This window comes from Miscanthus floridulus, unplaced genomic scaffold, assembly GCF_019320115.1.
Source record: "Miscanthus floridulus cultivar M001 unplaced genomic scaffold, ASM1932011v1 os_1023_1_2, whole genome shotgun sequence".
NCBI lineage: Eukaryota > Viridiplantae > Streptophyta > Magnoliopsida > Poales > Poaceae > Miscanthus > Miscanthus floridulus.
In genome coordinates this window covers 1-5,743 of record NW_027097477.1, presented here as the reverse complement: position 1 = coordinate 5,743, position 5,743 = coordinate 1, and the positions used below count along the sequence as shown (strand labels likewise).

General features: G+C 36.0%; 1 pseudogene; it reads right to left on the bottom strand.

The window, feature by feature from the left end:
- Positions 1-420: 420 nt before the first annotated feature.
- Positions 421-3,800, bottom strand: LOC136533639 (protein ROOT HAIR DEFECTIVE 3 homolog 2-like; annotated as a pseudogene).
- Between the last annotated feature and the right edge of the window lie 1,943 nt (positions 3,801-5,743).

Here is a 5,743-nt window from a genome sequence, read left to right as displayed (position 1 = left end):
ACAAACAACTCAACAACCATAGAAAGACAAGTGCAAGTATCCTAACAACTTCACAGTTGTTGTCCTAGTGCAACAACTTCACAGTTCAAAGTATCCTAACTTGCAAAACCTTACCTAAAGAAATCAATGATTGCAACAACCATAGAAAGACAAAACATAAATGGCAGGAGCACAACACTAGGTGGTATTCATATTTAGAATTCAAGGTGAGTGGTGCATGGATGGGCAGGTATGTAAAAGAGGACCGAGAGCCTCAAAACAGGTCAAGATTATGGGAGGTTACCATAGACTCAAGAGAATGAACTGAAGCAAGTAGTTAAATCTAGCAAATTTAGGTTTTGAACACACAGATTCATGGCAGCCACTATGTTTATCTTAACTTCCTAAGAGAAAATCTATGATGATAATTAGTTAGATCACCTACTCTGATAGATAAGAGTCGAGAATAGCAATGAGCCTCGTTCTGAAGCTTGGTGGCAGACCAGATTTTACAGCTGCATCTAGCTCCAACCAATCCTGCAGAGCAGAATAATTCCCATTCAGCCAATCAAACAAATACAATAACACAGAATGACATAAGAACATTGTCACCTTATTGGACAAAAAGATTTTGAGCTTTTCATTTGCAATCTCTTCACATCGAACAGTAGCAACCATGACCTAGACAAAATACAAGAAAAGTGACATTTCAAATATAGAGTGTCGACATGTCCACACACACAAATTATTACTATTTAGTTTTGTAACATTGATGGCAAATAATGGCACAATAACCTTGTGAGCAGGAAGGTTGAGGTCCTTATTTTCATGTATTACTTTCCAAATCTTCAGTGCACTGAGATAGAAGCCCGAAGCAAGTACCACACCTCTTCTATCAGCTGCAAGACCACCTGGTGCAATTGAATGAAAAAACCTCTACCTTAGTTGTCCAACCTACAAGGAAAAAATATGACATAGTATAGTAAAATGTCTTCTGTATCATTAAGTGAAATAAGGCATGCATAAATCTGAACTCATAAGTTCCACTGAAGATGAAAATTTCATGACAAATGCAATTGCATCCAATTGAGAAGAGAAGGGACCGAGATACACTGAAGAGAGAAAAATAGAGTTATTGTATGTCTAGTCTACCTGCTCCTTAAATAGTTCTTCTTTCTCTTCATAACTCGATAGAGCAGTGACCTCCACCTTTATATTGCAGAAAATATGAGTCAGTTGATGCATGAAAGCATTACTTTTAGAAAACTGATGCACCGACATTGAAGAAATCACTAAGCGCTGCTTCCTTGTAAGCTTCTGGTTTCTGAACATAGTCCCATATCTGATAACAAAATACAGTGATTGATTAGCATTGCGACATGACAAAGACGAAAGTAGGTAAGCAGAAAATAAAGCATTACACCTTCTCAGTATCCTCCTTGAGAGCTTGTGTTAGGTACTCCAGTGGAGTCTACAAATACATGAAAAAATCAAACTGCAGAAATAGAGAAAGAAACTAGACTCGATCCCTAGAACTGTACAAACCTTTGTTTTATCACGGATAACAAGTAGCAGTGTCGTCTTGCGAGGGCTGAATAAACACATCAAGACCTTAATAAATAGACAAATGATAATAAGTGACTAAACATGGGAGAAAGGATTACAATGTCTCACTGTAAGAGAAGTATCACCTGAAATACTGTTCTCAAAAGAGGCCTATTAGCAGCATGTTCTCGCCCAATGTCATGACACCACCTGTAGATCATATAATAATTAAATATCTCCCTGCTCACCAAAATTTTAACTTTTAGTAAAGCAGTAATATGTGAAATAGAAACTCACAAATTTATCATAACAATGTCTGAAATTGCAAGAGCAAACAAAGCACTCTGCTTCTCGAAAGCTGTATCATCCTAAAAGAATAAAACATTAGTATATAAGCGATAGATAACATTAGCAAATCAAGTACATGCAAATTGTAATTTGGCAACCCGTCAGCACATGATGAGCCATGGTAAAGCACAACGCACAAGAGAACACAATAACATACTATAGGGGGAGGACCACAACAATCAATTAGTAATGTCGAACATGGAAAACACAATTTGATGAGAAAGAAGAACACTGTTCGGGAACATTTAAGTGGAGAAATGGCTGCAAGTACAACTTTCACCTGCCCTCGCTCTCTCCCATCTGTCCCCTCCAGGTCAAGCACAACAGTGAACGATTCGATCCCAATAGCCTTGGTGATCCAAATGCCCTTGGTGGTCTGGTGCCTGGCGTGGAACAAAACGAGCAACACATATCACACAAACAAATGCAGATGATGTAACAAGCAATACTTCTGTGCTCAATAACAGAATAACAAATGAGTAGCACACAAAAATAGAGAAAGCACACACTAACCGGATCAGACTGTCATCTTTAGAAGAACAAGAGGAACCTCCACAAACCTCAAGCTTGTCCTTATCTTTGCTATCAAATGTTACTACACTAACACATAGAGGACAAAAAGACACACTAACAGAGAAAGCAACTCTGGAATGCATGGAAAACAACTGTGTACTTTCAAGTCAGCAAAAGACATAAACTTAGTATAATGGTAAACAAATAGTTAACATCAAACATCTAAACAAAACATGCATCTTGTCGCAGATGCAAATAGTACCAAATATTATCATCTACTTTAGTTTAACCTCTTGACTGTGGATTAATATTTACAACCATTTGAGCACCAACTATTCTCATCAACGTAGCTACTTCTTTACAAAGTACCATGCACTCATAGCATGAACCTACACACTACATGTCAGGAACCTAAACACAAGATCCAAACACAACACGTAGGTCATGCTCTCTTATAGTACTGTTCAACCTGAGAAAAAAATATTAGAAACAAAAATCAATTGAGTACATGATGGAACAATACACAAAGTGACATTGCAACTAGTACTACCTCAGCATCATATTTCATCACTTTAGATCAACCATCATCAGAACTATTATATTCATTGAAAATCATGTCATTGACGTACTTGATACGAACATGCCCAATATCAGCTTCAGAAAACTTGTCCATCAAATAGACATTTAGCTCCCAAAGCTCTAGATTCTTCATCGCAAAGATACCACTATCATTGCTAAAGCTGAAACAAGATATGAGAAAGACAAGACAGAATATTATAAGCACCACACAAAATTATATGATCTAAAAAAAATAAAAAAGATTGTACACTACCTACTTCTCAGTCTGCTGAGGTACATCTGCATAGATAACTTCATATCCATGGAACCCAAAGTCAATTTGAACAACTTCACTCCAGATTGTGGTCAAGTTTGGTATCTAAAAATAGGTAGAGGAAATAATTAGAGTGCAGATATATATTTTTCTTATTTGAACAAAATTTCACATTGCATTCAAACAAAATGATGTGAATCCATGTGCTGTTGCTACTTACAAATTCATCACAGATAGCTTTATGGAAATGTGAGTCTGCTCCAAAATGTACAGTACAGGAATCCAAGATTACAATCAATCTTCGAGTGATATACACAACAACCACATACCACTGATCATGGAAGAGAATTGGAAAATAAAGCTAACAAAATAACACAAAATGAAAATGAAGGGATTATTAGCATAACTGCAATGCACACAACATATGTGCTAAAGCTTAAAAAAATTAAAAGGATGTGTTACTCACATATTGGCTGTATGCTAATGACCTTGCACGACCAACACCCTTAAAGCATTTCACTGCATTATCATATAGCTCCTTCTCCTTGCTATCATTAGGGCTGTGATTTCCAATAAAATAGTCCTACAAAAATAGATTGGTCAATATTATTTTATTTGATATAGTTACCACATGTAATTGAGAAAAAAAGAGAAACAAATGCCACTTACACCAACTTTAGAGAAGAAATAATGCTTGTAAGAATTCTTAGGGTGTTTCCTATGGAATAACAATCTGCACAAAGCATTCACTACAAAGTAATGGACCTTTCCTTGAGGCTTAAGAGAACTTGCAAGTGCACTTAATTTCACAACCACTTGCCCATAATCGATTACTGCAAGACAAACAAATGAAAACATTTCATAATTACTTGATTCAAGTGTACTCAAGAGTGGTGAAAACGCTAAGGACGTTGTAAACATTGAAAACTTACTTGGAATGTTTAGTTTCTGCCATCTTCAAAACAACCTCATATATGTCAGTTTCAAGTCTAGAGACTGTTATCTTCGAATGAGGCATCATATAAGGGCTCAACTTGTATTTGCTTGGGATCACTGTCCTCCTAGGATGATGAACAACCAACTTTGCACTAGAAGAGTACCTAGGACCTTGGTTTGAAAAGGACTCAGAGTCATCTAATAAACCATTGCTTCCCATACTTTTTGTAGAAACAGAGGTCCCACCTCGATGGGATGGAAGAGGTGTAGGTGCCTACAAAATCAAGAAAAAAACATAAAGTTGTTCAAAAATCATAAACTAAAAATTGACATAATAGGTTTCAAACTATTTCATTCTATTCTCCAAATACCTAACAAACAAGCAAACAAACAAACAAACATAGTTGAGAGGTATAAAGAAGGGGACAACAGAAATGCTCTGTTGCCATTATTGTCAATATTTATAGCACTAGTACTGCTAAGGTACACTAGAGCATGGATACTACTACAACTACTTGTACTAGCTATTACATCACTGAGAGCAGCCCTAACTACTAACAATTGTCCTTCCACTACCATGGCTGCACCAAAAGCAAAATCAGCAGGTTATCTCACAAGACAATTGTTCCAAATTGATAAAACTAGAAATGCCATTTTACAATGTCAATGTGTACTCCAGAAGGGCTGATTGCAGCTAGAGGAACAGGAGCAATTGATTCTTTAGGAGTCTCAGTAAAAGGTAAAGACTCTATACACACAAGGTCCTAATCAAGAAATACTATGATATTAGTTACAAAAAAGAGATCACAAGATAAGTCAATACAAAATTGATCCAATCTAATGAACAAGCTTATAGTTTCAACATTGTCATTTCTCTCGGTCTCAACAGTTTCATAATTGCTCACGCTACTGCTTCGACCAAATGGGTTAGAACTGATCCGATAAATAAAAGTCCAATTTTATGGTCTAGGGCTAAATTGGAAGTAGAAGCTGCTCTCAGATTGAACCTATCAAAAGTGAAAATAAATCATGTGCTATAGTATAGTGAATAAGACAAACATATTACAACCACGAATTAAAAAAAACAAGTTACAAACATATTACCATAGAATTGACTTTTTCATGCATGTCATTGGATATAGCACGTCGAATCCTAGATATCACTCGATCAATAGGACAAGTTGTACTAGCTCCTGATAATGGATCAACAGGACGCCACAGTTTAGGGTCTTCAACATAATTTCCCAAATGATCCTCAGATTCAAACATTCTAAAAGATGGAATGCTAGGACTATTAAAGGAAGGAGCCTTATTCTTTATACAAGGTTTCTCAACAGCTGCTTTCCCTGGTTAATAAAAAAGAAAATGGTAAAGAAGATTGAAAATTATAGGTGACAACAAAGGATATTGCACATGTCAAATACCATAATTGCTTTATTTCAATTGTGAAATTTACTGCTAATAAAAGTGCAATCTAAAAAGTGCTATCTGTTAAGAATTTCAAAAGTGTAATTTATTGCTAAAGAGAATGCAATCTACAAAATAGGTATTAACCGTTAATATCTGGAGCAGGAGCTGCATTTTCATCCA